This window comes from Nicotiana tabacum, chromosome 14 (assembly GCF_000715075.1).
Source record: "Nicotiana tabacum cultivar K326 chromosome 14, ASM71507v2, whole genome shotgun sequence".
NCBI lineage: Eukaryota > Viridiplantae > Streptophyta > Magnoliopsida > Solanales > Solanaceae > Nicotiana > Nicotiana tabacum.
Window position 1 is genome coordinate 38774150 of NC_134093.1, and position 16253 is coordinate 38790402.

Here is a 16253-nt window from a genome sequence, read left to right on the forward strand (position 1 = left end):
GGTCTGCGTATATTTTATCCTTTTCAGACCCCACTAATAGAATTCAACTTTGTTGTTTGTTGCTTTATTAGGCAAAGAGAGGAATAGTAGGAAATTCACAATCCAAACTCCAAGAATTATTTCTTTACCACCAAAAAAGATTAGATTTCATTTATGTAATCTATTGATAACTGTAATACCGAAAAATTAGTCGAGAATTTACAAATAATATGTTTTATCAACAGTTCTTTCTCATATATAAATATTGTCTCCGGTTTTTGATTTAGCTCTTTTCTATGTTGTTTTTAACAATCAATTATTTTGACTGACCGGTCAAACGTGCAGTTGGTTTCTTTTTAATCTAATAATCTATTTTATTTTGGGTATTTATAGTTAGTTTTTATGTGCTTATAAACTTTTTTACCTTTTTTTTTTTTTTTTTAAATGAGGATACGTTCTCAAATCACTTTAAAATTAAAATCTTTTAAAAACCTTACTAGAAATGTAGAAACTATTATGTAAGCTCAACTCGAGGACTTTTTAATATTCTTCTCGTGTTATTAGAATTTAACCTCCATTAGTACTCATCCATTAAATTATGAAAATATGCTCCTTGTCTAACTACTTGGGAATGGATCGATATGGTGTTGATTGGTCGGTTTGGTACGATTTTGAAAGATTTTGATTTAGTATTGTTGATTTTTAATTTTTTAAAGAATTATCACAAAAATATATGGCGAATATTAGGGGTGGGCATAAAATTCGAAAAATCGAATTCCGAACCGGATCAAATTAACTCGGTATTTCGGTATCGATTTATTCGGTATTTCAGTATAATTCGATATTAATTTTTTGATATTTAGATACGGCCTTCGTTATTGAGGTTTCAATATTTCGATACCGAAATACCGAATTATTTAACTATTCCCATTTCTTACACTACCCCAGGAATATACTCTATGAATTGGGTACTGGAAAGTTGCATAACAGTATCTCTTCCTTGCATCGATTAGGAATAAACCAAGGACAATTAAATATTGGAAATTTGTACAATATTATTTGTTCGTTGCATCAATCACAAATATGGCGTCTGTTTAGTGCTACCTCATTTCTGTACTTATGTCATTCTCTGGCGCCGGATAGTTATAATCTTCTCTCAGTTTTACATCCCTTAGGCTTGGGATTCTAAGTAGGAACTTCATGAAATGTTCATGAGCTGTTCCATGGATGAACAGCTTCACCGAATCATCAGTGGCCAGTGCCACTTCTTGTCATGTTAGACAGGGGACGGTGTGATACCGAATCGTACCGAACCAAATAGGAAAATATCGAACCGTACCGAACTACTTGAGTACGGTATTTGGTATGAACAATTGATATACAAGATATCGAAGTACTGAACCGTAATACGTCCACCCCTGACGAATATTCAATAATAATTTTAGTTTCGATATTAAATCACAAAATTAACAGCAATTTTCATAATATATTCACAAGGAATATGCTCTTCAAATTTCCCCAGTAATATAGGCAAAAATGTATGGAATTATTTTGGTGCACCATGGGGGATAACGGGTAGCACACCTGAGGAGTATACTTGAGGAATGGTGGGAAACTAAGCCAAGAAGTATGATCGGTAAGATGACCCGACACACTACTTATATTGCCATCTGTTGGGAGATTAGGAGCGACTCAAGGATGGCTAGTAAAGCCTTTGCTTCCCTAAATTATGGGGCCCCAATATTTTTGTTGTGGATTTTCTATCTATTTGGCTAAAACAATATTGAAGTTTATAGAAAAAAGAAAAAAATAATACAAAAACCTTATAAAAGTAGAAAGAAAAGCTATCTATTTTTTAACAATAAAAATATTTTAGAACTTTGAATTAAGCTACTCAAATCTTTATATTGATAAATAACGTTTTATACAATAAGATTCAAAGTAACACATTATAAATACGTAGCTAAATAAACACTATATTTTGTAGGATAACTACAATATAGGCACAAAACAAAGGTCCCTTATTAAAATCTGAAACACTTTTCTAATGTAAACTCACTTTGTCATAGCTCTTAAGCTCTTTTATAAGTTCATGAGGTTCCTATGATGCTTAAACCATTCTTTGTTTTCATATAGTCACAACTTTGTGAAACCTTTATGTTTTTCATCTTTGACCAGTTTGAGTATAAATACTCCTTTCCTTTCCTATCTTTTTCAACGGTAATATTATCTAGTTTGATCACATTTAAGTACAAAATCAGTGACACAAGTAGTTAACAAAAAAATGATCCATTAAATAATTATTGTAAGACAGGACGAGACTAAATGGATAGATGGTTACCCTCGGAGACCCCAAAGCTATTAAATCTGAGTCGTCCGTAATAGCAACATCTACTATATATGTCATTTGTGCGTCCGCCTCGCACGGGGCAACAATGTATCTAACATTTGCCTCTTTTAAGAGCTTCACATGCAAATATTATATTGGGAGAACAAAAGTTATTGTTTTTCATTAGTGAAATCAAGTGGACTCTCGTTACCTTTATTAGATCATGAGCATCCTTAGGTGATATATGAATCACGTCTCTAAAATGCTTCTTAGTTTGTTCTTCATTTCCTTTGGAGTGAAGGTCTCTTGCACGCTTCAATTTTTTTTTCCTTCTTACTGATTTTTTTTTTAATTGAATAGAAATTTGAGGTTGAATATAAAAAAATCTTACTAGTTCATTAAAAAAAAAAGAACAAATGTTACCTTGCTCGTTGATCCTTCACATTTTTCTTGATAGCAAGATGCCCTCCATGAAAAACAATAACGGGAGTGATACCACTATCACAAAGTTTATTTACTATTCCCATACAGTAATTGATATGCCTTAACAACATCAAATGAAATAAATTGTCAAATATAAATTAATGGTGCTATATGTAAGCTAGTAAATTCTTTGCTTTAGACCCTCTAAATTTTAGGGCCCCAAATATATTTTTTGTTTGGAATTTTCTATCTTATTTTTTCTTAAACAATATTGAAATTAGAGGGAAAAAAAGAATACAAAATCCTTATAAAAGTAGAAAGAAAGACTGTCTATTTTTTAACAATAGAAATATTTTAGAACCTTGAATTAAGCTATTAAATTTTTTATATTGGTAAATAGTATTTTTTACAATAAAATTCAAGGTAACACATTATAAATACGTGGCTAACATCTTCTTGTTTACCCGTAAAACGGTGTAGTTGAATTTATAGCGTAGTTTATAGATCAACGAATCGACTTGATCCAGAAATGATAAAGAAATAGGAACAAAGATAAGATTAATGACTGAGATAAAAGGAGATAACAAGCCTGATCCGAACTCGGTCTTTTCGAGAGCAAAAGCAGAAGCAATGGTAAAGCAGTGATAAAGTTGTTTAGATTGAGCGTAAAATAGTAGACTGTAGCTTTTGTGTACAGAATGTTTCATGTCCAACAATGGTTGCTAATCTTGCTATTTATAACCTCTACTTAAGGGGACAAGATCCTAAAATCAAGCTCCTCTTGAATGAAAATAAAAACATCAATGATGGGTGCATAACGGTTGGCTTTGGATATAGATATTCTCTGTAATTACTGAATACTACCCAATGTCAAACCTTTGAATCTCTATTATCGGTTATGTTCCCTTCAGAATTCATCCCGTACCGGTTACACCCTTCGTACCCGATACCAGTTTTTTGCTGACCTATCTTTTGCCTGTTATTAGTTCCACGTGTCATCTCGCCATTTGACCACTTGTTATCAACCAATTTCACCCCATACATATAGTCTTCCTACTTTCCAGTGACGCAAGTCAGTGTTACCGGGAAGTAGATGATAATTCTTCTCTTGGGGGGAAAGTTCCTGAACGGTCTCTAACATTTGAAGGGACACACGTCTCCACGCATTTAATACTCCGAATATGTGTTGCCACGTTAAGTATTTTCGCCAATTTTCGAGGTAATCATGACCACTATTTTTGTCGTCTATAACTTCTCCACTACTCATAATTTTTACTTCTTCACTTTCACTACTTTCATAATCTTTTTCTCCCTTTCTGAGTTTTCTTAGAACATTAAACTTCCTCGGCAAGAACCCTTTCACTGATCTTTTACCATCATGTCTTCTTTCATCGCTAACTTTGGAAACACTGGTCTTATCTTTGGTGGAGGACCACAGAAAAACAAAGCCAGAGAGGTTGACGTTGAGTCTGAACGTTTAACCATTAACACCATTATACAATTCCATCTCCGCACCGCATCCGATCTCCAAGAGCAAAATGCACCTGAAAATTCTCAAAGCAGTAGGTTTTGGCCACTCCGTAGGTAACCGTCCTCCATTCGCCCTTCTACAACTGCTCCAATGTCGAAATTCTCGCTCCAGATGGGGTAGAACGAGTTACCTACTCCAGAGAGGGGTTTATGTATGTCTATATGTTGATACCCAATTTTTTCCTCATATTTTATAAAGTATTCCATATACTTTCAAATGTCATTCTGCACTATTACCCAATTTACAGGGGGTATATAAGTATTTTCTATAATTTTAAAGCTTTTAAATTGATTTCTTGCATTTTTATTTATTCAATATTTACTAATTATTCCCCAAATTATTTTGAGTAATTTAAATTAGTTATTTTATACCCACAAGCATATTTTATAATGTTTTACTCCATTTTACATAACTATATTTGCACTTTTAGTATTATTTACAACATTTGTAATAATAGCCTATAGTCTCGTAATAATTTCATGTATTATATTATTTATGTCAAAATAGCATTTTTTTGTAACTCTGAGTTATTATTTTTAAGCATTTAATTTCTTATATAATATTTTTTATTATTTATTGGTCATTTTATAATTTATTTCTATAAATTTTGTGTATTTTAAAATTCAGCCCAAAATTAGGCTATAATTGAGCAAAATCCGGACCAGATTGGCCCAAATCACCAGCCCAAAACCAAACGACCTTTTTTACTAAACCTGGTCACGACCCGCTTCAAATGACTCGTCCCAACCCCTTTTAATCCCGACCGTTGATCTTAGAGATCAACGGCCCGTAAATCATCTCCCCTTTTTAATTACCCCTCCCCCCCCCCAAACCCTAATCCTCACTTGTCTCTCCACAGCCGCCCTCACACGCTCTCTTCTCCCTCAGAGACTAAACCCTAGCCGATCTAAGAGATCCCATATTGCCCTTCCTTATACGCGTTTATACGCATATTTTACTTACCTTCTCTGTTATTCTTGCTCAGTTATGGTAACTTTCGTTACCGTTCCACTTATGGCAAGTCCGATTCTCATTGAATCAGAACTAGTTCTGAGCCATGCCTGTCTTGAAACCCTGTTTGTTGAAATCACTTTGAGAAGTTTTTGCCAAAGTAGTTATGTTCTTGTTTCATGTGCCTCTGCCATCTCTTAGGTATCATTTTGTTTAAAAGCCCAGTTTCTCTATTAACTACAACACCAGGCATCCAATGTGGCAGCGGTCTAGATAATCCCGTGGGTCCTCAGAAGGTGCACCACTGAAACGAACAGGAAAGTGCTTGGTAAACTTATCCAACCTAAACAAAGCCTAAGAAAACATAGCTGGCCTATCACCGTCCTGTGCCGCAACAACCGGCTGAACCACCCCTACTGGCAGGGCTGTTAAAGCCTGATACTGGGGAGCTGCATGCTCCGAGGTGTGAGTAGTAGGAGTCTGTGCTCTTCCCCCATCTCGAGAGACGGCCGGTGCCACTGGGAATGTATCGGTCTGGGCCACACTCTCCATAAGGCCCACCAAAAGGACTAAAGCGTCCTGAAGCACTAGAGTGGCTATGAACCCCTCCGGGACCTGAGGTGGTCTGACGGGTACAGTCTGAGCTAGAACCTCCTCCTCTTGATCAATCTGAGGCTCCACTGCAGGTGTTGCTGCTCGAGCTCTAGGCTGAGCTCTACCTCTGGCTTGGCCTCATCCTCGGCCTCTACCCCTAATAGTAGCTGCCACAAGGGGCTCTGGCTCCTGTTCTGTTGTAAAAGCAGTGCGTGTTCTCGCCATCTACGAGAGAACGAGAATAAAATAGTTCAATCATCAATGATAGAATAAAATCGCATGATAGTGAAAGAAAGAAGTGAAATTTTTCCTAAGTTCCATAGCTTCTGAAAGATAAGTACAGACGTCTCCGTACTCATCCTCCAGACTCTACTAAGCTTGCTCGTGACTCGTGAGACCTAGGCAACCTAGGGCTCTGATACCAACTTGTCACAACTCAGAATTGCCACCCTCGGGACTGTGATGATGCCTAACATTTCACTTTCTAGGCAAGCCAACGTTAGAATAGTTTTTAGCTATTTTCAACAATTCAAATTAAATAATAACCAAGAAACTGAATAAACTGAAATAGAGTGAGAAAATCATGACAACATTGATATCTAGATACAATCCCAGGGCTAGTGTTACAAGTATACGAGCGACTAGAGTAATACAAATAATGGTCTAAATGAAAACATGACTGTCTGAAATTAAATAAACAGCTAGAATAAAGTAGAAGGGGACTTTAGGGCTGCGAACGCCGTGCAACTGTACCTCAAGTCTCCGTCAGGCAATCAATTCGAGCAATCTACTGACTGCCGCTAGGACCGACTCTAAAATCTATAGAAGAAGTACAAAGTGTAGTATGAGTACAACCGACCCCGTGTACTCTATAACTGCCGAGCCTAACCTCGACGAAATAGTGACGAGGCTAAGACATGTCACTTACAATATCATGTACGCAGCATAATGAAAATAATAATAGGAAAGGAACACAGAAAAAGTAAGGCAGTTAACTTATGAAAATAAACTCAATCCTCGAAATCAGTAAAATCAGAAACATCAGTCCTCAAAATCTTGTTTGAAAACACTGAAAGCTAACACAATGCAAAAATGAATACATAACACACAATTCGTTGTGGCGCGAAACCTGATCCCACCGTACAAACATAATCCTCCCTTATTTCACCATATCAATATCAAGAATAACATGTAAAATCCGTTGCGGCGCGCAACCCGACCCCACCATATAATCATAATCAATATTATAATCCTCCCTTATTTTACCTTATCAAAATCACATAAAAATACGTTGCGGCGTGCAACCCGATCCCACCATGTCAATATCATTCCTCCCTTATTCCACCCATTGCGGCGTGCAACCCGATCCATAAACAAAATCAATAAATGTAATTAATTCAACAACTTAATTCACAAGAATTTCTAAGATTAAAGAATATGAAAGCAAAGCAATAAGAAACCTCGTACCAAATCAAGGAATGCTACAATTAATACAAAGCAACAAGACAAGCCAAATATATGACAGTTAAAGTGTAAAAGTAAGACAATTAAGGCAAGTAACAATTAATCATGAAACCATGGAGGAAATAAACATTTCAATACAAGAGTAATTAATGATAAGTAACAAGTTACAACATAAAAAGCAACTAAAGCATGTAATAGTTAAGACACATAATAAGATAATTAATGAAATACGGGAAAGCATGGAAACAACTATTTTGACGACGTATATACACTCGTCACCAAGGACGTTACACACATAATTCACATAACATATAGTTCAAGGGTTCCTAATTCCCTCAAATCAAGGTTAGACCCAACACTTACCTCGCTTCGCAATCAAATCAAAGCTCAACCAGGGCCTTTCCTCTAAAATTCGCCTCCAAAGCAATTGAATCTAACCAAAATCAGCTTAATATCAACAAACAATTCTAGGGAAATCAATTACAATACATAAAGTTAAAATCTTTACACTTTTCCCAAAAAGTAAACAAAAGTCAACCCCGAGCCCGCTTGGTCTAAACTTGAGATTCGAACCAAAACCTAATTATCATTCATCTCTGAGCCCGATTATGTGATTAGTTTCGAAATTCGACCTCAATTTGAGGTCTAAATCTCAATTTTACAAAAACCCCCAATTCTACCCAAATCCCTAATTTCTACCATGAAAATCCTAGATTTAATGTTGAAAATACTTGGAAAGTAATGGGTAATAGAAAGGAAATAGATTAAAGGTGCTTACCAAAGGTTTTGGGAAGAAAATCCTCTTAGAAAATAGTTTCTAGGGTATTTAGGGTTGAGAGTTTGTAAGAAATGAGCTAAATCTCATTTTCTCAGCTATTTGTCCAAGCGCAAATGTCGCAAATGAGACATGGGCTCGCAAATGTGAACCCCGCAAATGCGAGAAATCCATCGCCATTGCGAAGAGCTCCCATCTCTGCTGCCATCGCAAATGCGATGGTTTTGTTCACAAATGTGAACATGGGACAACCGCAAATGCGACCATTTGATCGCAAATGCGAACTAGCCCACCCCAGCACCCTATCGCTAATGCGAAGAAATTGTTCGCAAATGCGAACCTGACAGAGTTCCTCCTATTATCACAAATGCGATCCTAATCTTGCAAATGCGAGAACCGAGACCTGTGCAAAAAAACATCAGCAGACTCCTAACTCTCTCAAACACTCTGTTACGCGTCTGAAACTCACCCAAGCCCTCGGGGCTCCAAACCAAACATGCACACAAGTGTTATACATCATACAAACTCGCTCGCGAGATCAAAACATCAAAATAATACCTAGAACTATGAATCGGACATCAAAATGAATGATATTTTCAAAGAAACTCAAGAACATGCAACTTTACAACCGGACATCTGAATCATGTCAAATAAACTTCGTTTTGTACCAAATTTTGCAGACGAGTTATAAATAATGAAATGAATCTTTAAGAAGTTCTGGAACAGAAATTTGACCCCGGTAGCAACAATGTCAAACTTAGAAATTCTTTTAGCCTTCAAATTACTAGTTTTCAATAAATTACATTAAATCAAGTTAGGGACTTCCGAATTCGATTTCGAGCATAAGCCCGAGTCCAATATCACGATACGAACCTACCAGGACCGTCAAAACACTTATCCTGGTCTATTTACATAAAATGTTGACCGTAATCAACTCAAGTGAGATTTAAGGCAAAATTTTATATTTTCATCAATTTTTCACATAAAAGTTTTTCGGAAAAAGACATGGACTATGCACGCAAATTGAGAAAGGCTAAACTGAGCTATTCGAGGTTTCGGATCAGAGAAATAAAGGCTAAAACTAAAATTGACCTATCGGGTCATCCCATTCTCCACCTCTAAAACAAACGTGCGTCCTCGAACAAACATAGAAAGGTACTGTTACATACCATGTGTTTCGTACATATGAGTACGTTGTAAGACAATTGATGTAAGCTCAGAAATGAGATCATTTTTGAAATTACATATGGTAAATTAATCATGTTACCTTGGATGTTACAAATCTTTAAGATCATAGACAACAAGTACCAAGAGGGTTGAAACGCTTGGAAGCTAAACAAATTGAAGAAAATACATTTCGTAGAAAGTCGATAAGTTGGGAATATTATAACATGCACTTTTGGAGTGATACTAGGATTCTTAAGGTAATAAGAAGGTTATGTTATGAGTTAATTTAGGCTTATGATAGTCGTGTTCTATGGTTTCAAGTCAAGCGAGTTGTGGAACAAAAGTTGGCAAAGGTCATCACAAGTTATATTCATAAATATGCTGAAACTTAGGTAAAATGTAGTGGAGTTTTTATCAAAATATACTTAGAATTTCGGGATGATCCAAATATAATAATAAAGATCTACGAGTCTAGATTATAACACATTAAACCGTCTATTGATATGACATTGGAGTAGAGAGATATTTGCCATTTTGCGAGACTGCGCAGACTGCATAGGTGACAAGTAGCTGTGTTACTAAAGCTTTTTGAGCAATATATTTTGTGTATTATATGAGGTCTTTTTGGGACATATTATATACCAAATTGACGGTCTTGGAATTATTTTCCAACTCTATTAACCATTCGTTCATACGACATCCGGATGAAAAGATATAAGCATTGGAAGATGGGCCAATGCTAGGGTGCCAAGCTAGCACCTCTTTGACTTTTCAAAGTTGATATATATAGGTCTTAGGTCATCTTTATCTTTATTTTTTCATATAACACGACCATAGAACACCCATAAACATATTCTTAAGCCCTCTTCTAGGGTTTCAAAGAAGATTAACATCCCGAGTATGAAATCAAGAAGCGATAACATTAGAACAATCCCTACGACGTAAGTATTGCTATATTGCCTCTTTTTTTTTTTTGTAGTTTGAGTTATTGGAAGGTACTTTATAGTTGAGAAAATGTTTACTTTCTGTATTTAGGCTTTTAAATATCAAGGAAGGTTGATAAATTAGTTTCCTAATAGTTAGAACTCACGGGACGGTAATCGGAAGCCGTGAGTTCGATTTATTTCACTTTTATTGGACTGTTTTGTAGTCCACTCATGTTGGCCTATTGTGCTGATTTATGGAATTTCGGAGGATGAAGGGCATGGAGAAATACCACATGTGGTAGGGTAGTAGGCTAATAGCTCGTCGTTGCAATTTCAGGCTAATTGATAACTTGTGGATTGGGTGTGTTATGGTATATTTGGGGATTTTGTTGTATTAAAGGTCCTGAATTATAGTTGGATTATTTTTGAGTTGCTGATTGTATTGTGTTTGTATCTCGCCTATAGTAGGCTTGAGGGAGCAGTAAAATCAGGGGTAATGCTGTCCGTTTTATTTTAAAATCGAGTTATCGTTTGAGATACGTGATATACTAGCACCATCTAAGTTGCACATGTATTTCTTTGTTAAAGGGTTGGCATGCTAGTTGTCATAAGCTTGTTGTTGAGTTGCATTGACAACTTGAGGTATGTTAAGGCTATTCCTTCTTTCCTTTTGGCATGATCCATATGATACAACGAAACGAGCAAGCACATAACTTTCATAAATGATTCTATTCTTAAAAGTACTAGGGGCTCCTATGTTCTTGATTCCCCATGTGTCCTTTTATTCTATCATCTGTTCATGGGTCTCAGAAAATACGTAAGTTGATAAAGTTTATTTCATGATATTAATCGAAGGCATAATGATTTTATGACATTCTGAGAGATCTTATTGACTTACTTCTTTTGCATTGCATTCATTTATACATATACATAGACCCACGACCAGATGGCATTATATACGCATATATTATATGTATATGGGGTATGGGGAAAGGTTATGGCATTATATACGCACCACCACCTGATCAGCTGGTATACGTTGATGATTTCGCCCACAATGACTGAGATGATATGATGGGATGCCCTCAGAGGCTTGATGATGTTATGTACGTATATACCTATGCATGGTTTGACATTTATACTCACATGTATGACATTATAAATTTTTCATGATTCACAGATCTATTCAGAATTACATGTTGAGTTCTTTACTCCATGTTTCTTTTATGTCTTTTATACTACTTTTATGCCTTACATACTAGGTACTTTATTTGTACTGAAGTCTCTTTTGCTTGGGGACACTACGTTTCATGCCCGAGGACTCGATAGACAGGTTGAGAGTTCTCCTAGTAGGCTATCAGCTCAGCAGAAGGTTTGTGCACTCCACTTGATACAGAGTTGCATATTTGGTCAGTATGATTTGGATATGTATTGATTGGTATAGTGGGGCCCTGTCCCAACCTTTATGACATTTATGTACTCTTAGAGGCTTGTAGACATATGTCATGTATATGGATACTTGTATGGCCTTATCAGCCTATATTTTGAGTGTACGAATGATCGTGTCGGCCTTATAGACCTGTATGTCACATGTATAAGTTTCTATATCATGTTGGGTCATTGTATGACTAGTATTCCCTTATGTTTTATTCCAGTTATCTCATGACAACCCTTCTGGTCCACTTACCCATGACTATATGATAAGTAAGATATGTTACGTTGGTACTCGGTTGTGTAAGGCACCGAGTGCCCGTCGTGGCCCTACGGTTTGGGTCGTGACAAAAGTGGTATCTGAGCAGTTCTGTCCTAGGGAGTCTACAAGCCGTGTCTAGTAGAGTCTTGTTTATGGGTGTGTTGTGCACCACACTTATAAGCAGGAGGCTACAGGGCATTTAGGACTGTTATTCTTTCTTCTTACTCTAGATCGTATGGTAGAGCTCAGTTGTAAGAAATTCAAACTCCTAAATTCTATTTTATTCGTTATACAATGACATCTACATCCAAAAAGACATTTGGTAAGCGATTGAATGTGGCTGTGGAAGAGTTGAGTCAGAGGAACTCGGTTTTGTATCATACTTATGATGAGTAAATGTAAGGTCTTCAGTAGATTATGTGTATACTGCGACGTGTAAGCTTCTTGATAAGTAGCCCTAAGGCATGAATATCTATCCACCCCTATGGTAAAACGCAATAAGAGAATCAAAAGGTAGATACAAGTTTCAACAAGTAAAAGAAGCTAGGTAAAGAAGGGTACAAGGTACCCAGTTAGTAAAGATTATCCGTATTTACAATTCAGGCAGAGAAATATAAGCATTCTGAGTTACTTTCAACAATAACAAAGATATATTCACTTGACAACACCTATTCCAGTTATGCCATATGGGAGCTAACTGATATAATGTAAGAGAAGGATGGGATATCAACATTCAGCTGAGGTTAAAGTAACACAAAATTGTGGATGGATTGTTATCATTAGCTCACATTTACGAAGGATATTGCAAACGTGGTAATAATTCTCCTTGTGAGACACCCAGATGGTGCACTCTAGAATAGTACACTCTAGAATAGTACAATGAGATATGAATACTAGAATGTTCAGAAATTTCAGAAGATTGGCATTGGAATCCTAGAAGGGATAAATATTTACCTTTGTGTGGCTCCCATCCCTAGTAAAGAGAGAGTGTTAGGCAACCCGAAGAGCCAGTGAGGTGAATCAAGGGGGGCTTAAAGTGAAAAAATGTTTTGTTGAAGTTTTCATAATAAGGTGATAGACAGAAATATTACCAGGAGAATAAGAAGAAAGTAAATGAAGCATTATGAGTACGATGTGATAAATGGATGATAACGGTAAATCAAAATATGATAGGACTATAGATTCTATAGTCAAGTGAAGGAGAAGACAAGAGGTTACATGCCTTGAGACAATAAAATAGTATAATCCATAAAGTCATGTCCCCATTTCGAGAAATGAGTTGGCGACTCGTACGTGATTACTAGAAGGAAAAGTTAGACCCCCGGAGTAATAAAAATTAGTATGGGCTAGTGAATAAGATAAACTAAACATGAATACGGGACTGAAGGATTTGATAATAGTCGACATCGTGAGAATTTTAGAGATCGCGTTCCGGCATAATAGAATGGACAACAAAAGAATAACCTTTAAAGGTCATTTAGGAAGACGCTTCCCTAAAACAAGAACTATGAACAGAGTTAATCTTAAGGGACTAAGTGTGTCAGTTACACTAGATGTCACCTTCGCGCGTAAGAAATTCAGTTATCCATGGTACAGAAAGGTTACCGCAAGGCAAGTAAAAGTCCGTGGAAATGTGAAAAGACGCCAAAGATGAAGAGGTAAAACATTTATAGGTAAATTTTCATAGCATTAAATGTTAGTACTCCCCTAAAGGGGGAAGATGGTGTGATATGGTATTAAGTCGGAGTTATGTAGTGCAGGTAACTATGGAATAGTTAAGGAAAAATGTGGTAGAAAGGCTAAAGGAATGAGATTACATTTATTCAGATCCTATAGATATCATACGACTCCAGAACATTATGTAAGCATGACGAGGATAGGTAGTAAGGGTTCCATCACTAGATGTTAATGATAAATAAGTGTAAATGAATACTTGATACATAAGGAGCCAGTGTGCGGGGTAAGTTAAGACAAAGGATATAACCCAAAAGAGATTACACAGAGTATAGATATGAGAATGGACTAACGAGTAGTTAGTAATTGATTCAGGAAGAGCCTAGTCATGGCTAGACAAGAGGATAAAGACAAATCAGCAGATTGTGCAAGATAAACGTAGTAAACCTCAACATAGTGAATCCAGTCTCGCATATATGATGTTGTAACTCTTGAGAAATATTCAAATAGGAGTTGGGGTAATTAAAGGTATGTATAAGTGTTACGGAAATAAAAAATAGTGCCACTGGGAAGATAGTCAAAAATTTCATTTAAGAAGAAGCCCTACGACACAAGGGCATGGAGGTAAGTAACTAAGGATAATTATAGGTAAGTAAGAACATCAAAAATTCTTTTGGGTATACGATGTAATAAGCTTGCAGCTTTACAAGAGTCAAAGGATCCCCCTAAGTCTACAAAGAAAGACTAGGTGAGGAAATAAGGAAGAAGGCTTCAACTTAAGCATAGTGACATAAAGAAAAAAATGGTCTTGTAACAACAGTCTCACTACAACATTGTATGCACTCCATAAGAAAGTGGCACCTATCGCGTCTAATGAACGAGAAGAAAAAAAAAAATCAAAAGCTGATATTTGAGATCATACGAGTTACAGGAAATTCCAGTATTTGTGGGTAATGAGATAAGCCATGTATTCATGCAACAAGTGGCAGAACGACCATGAAAACTAATTGCTTATGTTTAAAGACAACCGAGAAGGCACGAAAGGAAATCTGTGGTGCTAGCAATTTCAAGGAAGACTACGAGTAGTATGAATAGATATGTGTAGGTCACAAGCTAAAGTATCGTAGAACGACAAAGGGTTTAGGTAGATAGGAGTAAGGATAAGTAAAGATGAGTGAGAAGGTGACAAGAATAGGTAAGGCCTCAGGATTAATCCCATCAAAACAAGAGAGCTGATGGTTTTTGTAAGTTAAAGAAAGCTCAGTATAGCTTGAATTAACTCGGAGGAGTCTAAGACTAGGTGCATTTAGAAGAGATGAAATTTTGCCCTGGTAGTAAAATAAGGGTGTAATTGTGATTGATAAGAGGATGACGTCTAGGCCTTTGGTTGAGTAATCATTAAAGAAAAGGGATTTCATGAATTGCACGTGATTAGAATATCCCCATAAGATGAATCACGTTGGGATGCCATGAAATATGGTTATTGAAGTATATTATTTTCCCTATGTGGATCAGGAAAATCACTTCAAATGTTCCCCGATGCAACGTGAGCCCTAGTGATAATGTATTACGTTAGAGATTTCAAGTTATAAGTGATAGTCTATAGATCAATGTTGAGGTGAATCACCAATAGATGGATAAAAGTACAAAGTATGAGATGAGATTTGGCCATCATTCTTAAGATGAAAAGTAATGAGGAAGCACTAAAGGACTTAGATTTATACATATAGATAAGCAGCGAGAGACTAACCTAGAGTTGGGTAGCAGACCTCGGTAATAATAAACCGAACTAAAAGTTATGGTATAGTATGACCTACATAGTTTTAGTAAAGCCATAAGCATAGATAACCGAAGATATAAAACAAGATATATCAATAGTCGTAAGTTCGACAAAGTACCGAGCGAAGAACTTTAATACACCTATAGATTCCGAGAGGGGCAGCTTGTCATAGTTCTGTATATGTTCACAAAGTGAGGCCTAGAGATTGGCTAAAAGCTGGACCAAAAAGGAGAGAAGAGTCGCATAGGCGTACATACAAGGACAAAGTCGTACAGGCTGCATGACAGAAGGTAGCAACAGTTAAGAGATTGGAAGAATTCCGATCATAAGTGGTGGTGTGAGAAAGAGGCCTAAAGGGGGGAATGCCCTAGTCTTTGAAATTATTCACAGAACAATTGCCTAGATAGCAAGGACAATATTAAAGTATTCGCAAGAGCAATAGGTTATGAGACTGATAAGCACATCAGTCAACATTCGAGGACGAATGTTCCCAAGAGGGAATGATGTTACACACCATGTTTTCGTACATATGAGTACGTTGTAAGACAATTGATATAAGCTCAGAAATGAGATCATTTTTAAAATTACATATGGAAAATTAATCATGTTACCTTGGAAGTTAAATTTTTTTAAGATCATAGACAAGAAGTACCAAGAGGGTTGAAACGCTTGGAAGCTAAACAAATTGAAGATGGGCCAATGCTAGGGTGCCAAGCTAGCACCTTTTGACTTTTCAAAGTTGATATATATAGGTATTAGGTCATCTTTATCTTCATTTTTTCATATAACACGACCATAGAACACCCATAAACATATCCTTAAACTCTCTTCTAGGGTTTCAAAAAATATTAACATCCCGGGTACGAAATCAAGAAGCGATAACATTAGAACGATCCTTACGACGTAATTATCGCTATATCGCCTCTCGTTATCTTTATAGATTGAGTTTTGGAAGGTACTTTATAGT